The sequence below is a fragment of the Sapajus apella genome, unplaced genomic scaffold (assembly GCF_009761245.1).
Source record: "Sapajus apella isolate SASKATOON/1434 unplaced genomic scaffold, GSC_monkey_1.0 scaffold54, whole genome shotgun sequence".
NCBI lineage: Eukaryota > Metazoa > Chordata > Mammalia > Primates > Cebidae > Sapajus > Sapajus apella.
This window is the reverse complement of record NW_022436994.1, coordinates 862,756-866,904: the sequence shown is the minus strand read 5'-3', so window position 1 is coordinate 866,904 and position 4,149 is coordinate 862,756. Positions and strand designations below refer to the sequence as shown.

The window sequence follows — 4,149 nt, the reverse complement described above, 5'->3', positions numbered from 1 at the left end:
TCTTGCAGGAGGTCTTTGTCAAGGAACACAGAATGCTCTGGGTGGGTTTCAACCTGGCTCCTTTTCCCTCTGCCAGAGCATGAGGGGACAATTTTCTACCTTCATCCTGATAACCTGGTGGTGCTTCTAGGGGTAACAGCAAGCCTGGGTCCCCAGGAGATCCTGTCACTCAAGCTAGTTCATACTCAAGCTGCATATGCTAGCTGTAGGCTGCAGTGACAGCTTCTGCTCCCAGGAAGCTGTGACTCTCTGTATCTGCATGGTTGTCTCTTTAGTTTTCAATGTGGCAATTTGTCCTGTTACCTTAATTCTCTTATGGACCTAAGAAAAGTTGTTGATTTTCCATTTGTTTAGCTTTTTTTTTTCATTCTGAAGACAGAAGGGATGATATTCAACATCTTTATATGTTGTACCAGACAGTGGAAGCTGCTGCATGTCACTTTTAGATACCATAGATATCTGTTTTTATCTCGTCATGTTTCAGTTACCCATAGTTGTGCTTTACTGAACAGAAACCTTTAACTTGGATGTCATAATATTATAACTATTTTTGTCCTTGGACTTGTTCTTTCAAATGTTTTTCAAGATTATTGTTCCTATTCCTAGGTAAAAAGATACTTGTCCATTTTTTCTATTACTTTGTAATTTTACCTTTCACAATTGGAGGTGGAATACATCTAGAATCCACCTTTTCATCTGGTGTTCCATTTTGATTTTCCCCCCATAGCGAGCCAGTTTCCCCAATGGAATCTATGAAACGGTCCATTGTTTCCCATTTGATTTATGGTATATTAAGTTCCCACTTACACCTCCTCCCCTCTTCTGGGTCTGTTCAGTTCCATTGGCCTACTTGTCTGTTCTCGTGCCAGCACTGCAGTGTTTTGATACTATGTCAATACTGGTAGGAAAAGTCCCTCCTCTTTTCTTCTTTATTTTGACTGTGTTATTCAGAAATGTACTTTTGAAGTAAATTATGTCTGGGTTTACCTCTGTGCCTGGTTTCTCCTATCTTAAGTAAAAAGGAGCCCTAAGATTCCTTTAAGGCCATCTTTCCAACAAGCATGTGTTTTCCTTTGTGTATAAGGAACCAGCTGTTAATGCAGCACGGGCAGGACCTGCAGTTCATGTTATTTCTGCAGCAGCTCCGTGGTGAGCCTGCTGCTCCTGAGCCAGGGCTGTGCACTTGTGACAGAGATGGCTGAGCTGACTGATGGCAAGGACAGGGATCTTCTGTTGAGGATGACGTCTTGAATTCTTTGTCATCATTCTTTGCAAATAAGCTAGGCAGCCTAAAAAAGCCTCTACTTTTGGAGGCCATCTAATGTAACCAGCATCTTCTAGTTAAAAATACTGAGGTTCTGCAATGCAAGGTTATTCCCCAAGATCTCACGGCTTCCTCCTGACAGACCAAGAATCAGACCTTCTAGTTGATTCTTAGCTTATTTCTTCAAGCACCCACCATGCCGTATGGCGTCCTTCAGCGAACACGGAAGGTGGAAGTTCAAGTGCTAGATTCTGAGAAATGTCTACAGATAAGTATGCCGTTCGTTTTGTTTCTAATGGGTGAATGCGAGTGTGATGCATGCTTCAAGTGAACTGTCAAACATGAAATCAGGATCTGACTTCCAGTCACAAGTTGGAATTTCTTTTCTTGTTTACTGACAACTTTAGGCATCTTGGGTTTCAGTATTTCAGTAAAATAAGGTAGATGTCAAGGCCTACTGCAAATATTTTGAGGATAGCAAAGCTGTGACACCAGGAAAAGGACCAAATTAGAAGCTGCAGTGACCTCACTGCCCTACTATTGACAAATGACTAATTGATTCTGTACACACAGCTGCTAGAACCAAAGCGTGGACACAAGGCTAGCCACATTGTTAACATAAATCATGTATCACTAAAAGTTAATATGTGGTTTCCTTTAAACAAAGAGGCTACTCCTGCTGACAGAGAAATTCATCAAATGGTAGCTGTAATGGAAAAGAGAGGATATCATGCTGCTTTTTATTAAGAAAAAAAATTACTTAGAAATAACAGCATATCAAGACAATATACATTTTATTTACTATAAATAATATCATTAGACTATTTTTTAAAGTCTTTGGGTCATCTACCCTAAGAAAATTCCCATTTATACTCTCCTGTTTCCCTTTGTTTACATGAATAGATATTTTACACAGTTGTAATTCTAGTTTGCATACTACTATAAATTCTTCCTTCCACGCTCAGACGATATTATTAGAAACTATATAGCTTGGTAATTTTTTTTTTTTTTTTGAGACAGAGTCTCACTTTATTTTCCGGGCTGGAGTGCAATGGTGCGATTTTGGTTCACTGCAACCTCCACCTCCTGAGTTCAAGCAATTCTCCTGCCTCAACCTCCCAAGTAGCTGGGACTACTGGTGCACACCACCATACTCAGCCAATTGTTGTATTATTGGTAGAGTCATGGTTTCGTCATGTTGACCAGGCTGGTCTCAAACTCCTGACCTCAGGTGATCTGTTCACCTCGGCCCCCCAGAGTGCTGGAATTATAGGTGTGTGCCACCACTCCCAGCTGCTTGGTGGTTTATTTTTAGAATTTTTGGTGTGTGTTTGAATGTTACTTGCAGTGTGGCAAGGAAATTCTTCTGTAAGTATTAGAACTGACCAGTATCACAGAATGGACCACACAGCTTACTTTGGCCTAGGCAAGGAAGTCTTGGTCTTAATCCAACATGGATACACTCAGGAAGCCACTCTCCCCAGCTCTGTTCAAGTGGTACAGAGGGGCCCAGGGCTCTGCCCCATGATGTACAGTCCCTTTCCACAACATTGGAGATGAATCCAGGCCTCAAGTTTGTGCCTACAAATTCTTGCAGCTTCTCAGAATCCTGTGAAGAGTGACTGAGGAGACAGATCATGCAGGAAACAGCCTTTTAGAGAAAAAGTATAAGGAAAAAAAAAAAGTATTGGTTTTGAGGAATCTTCCCTGTAAAGGGAAGATTCAGCATTACAGACAGCTTTTCTAGTAATCTACTTGAAATCAGTGCATTTCTCTTTCTTCGTTCAAATGAAGTGACACGAAGCAGGAAAGTCTTTTCAGGTTTGCACAATCCATAGAGAGCAGGCTGGTGATTATTCCCCAGTCTCAAGCTATTCGATAAGAAATGTCTTCAAATATGAATCCTAATATTAAGGATGTGGCAGAAACTCCATATCAAAATCTTTATTACAACATTATTTATAATAATGAACTGGAAATCAATACCCAACCATACAGAACATATTGTTTATTAAAATGATGATATTTTAAGAAGCTATATAAAAGATTGTTTTTAAAGGCAAATAATGAGTGGGATTCTGCCAAGATGGCTGAATAGAAACAGCTCCGGTGCACAGCTCACAGTGAGAGAGATGCAGAAAGAGAGTGATTTCCCCATCTTCAAATGAGGTACAAGGTTCATTTCAATGAGATTGGTTGGACAGTGGGCATAGCCCAAAGAGGGCAAACTGAGGCAGGGCAAGGCACTGCTCCACCTGGGAAGGGCATCTGACCAGAGGATCGGGGGCTCACCCTTTCCGGCACACCAGTCCAGGTACTGTGCTTCACCCAAAGCCTCTGAAACCTACAGACCAGGAGATCTTCAGCAGGCTGAAAAGCACCCGAGTTACCTGCGCAGAGTTGAATAGCAGCCCTGGCTGGTGCCATGGATTGTCAGCACAGATCTAGGCAGATACATTGGCTTGCTGGGAGAGCCTTTGGGACGGAGCTACCTGCCCCCCAGAGAGGGGGGGTGCTAAAAGCAGGAAGACATGCAATAGGCTAGGCGGGCCCCTTCCCCACAAAGTCCAGCAGGCTGAAGCCTACTTGCTTGAGGGTTTCGCAGCCAGCACATCAGTTCGAGCTCCACCTGGAAGGATCCAGTTCGGTGGGGGGAAGGGCATTCTCCATTACAGAGGTCAGCCTAATCTCTCTGTGTAAACAAAAGACACAGGAAGCCTATGCAGCAACCAGACTAAGCCCATGGCAGCCCAGCGGCACCTCTATAGTCAGACAAGGGACAAACTCCATCCTCAAGTGGCTCCTTGAGATCAAAGTGGGATAAATCCACAAAGATGGGAAGAAACCAGTGCAAAATGGATTAAACCATCAAAGACCAGAATGCC

General features: G+C 42.7%; 1 non-coding gene across 1 annotated transcript; it reads left to right on the top strand.

Moving 5' to 3' along the window:
* The first annotated feature begins 2,712 nt into the window (after positions 1–2,712).
* LOC116527489 lies at positions 2,713–2,916 on the top strand. Its single transcript, XR_004258570.1, has one exon. It is a non-coding gene; the product is annotated as a small nucleolar RNA SNORA73 family (small nucleolar RNA).
* Positions 2,917–4,149: the final 1,233 nt, after the last annotated feature.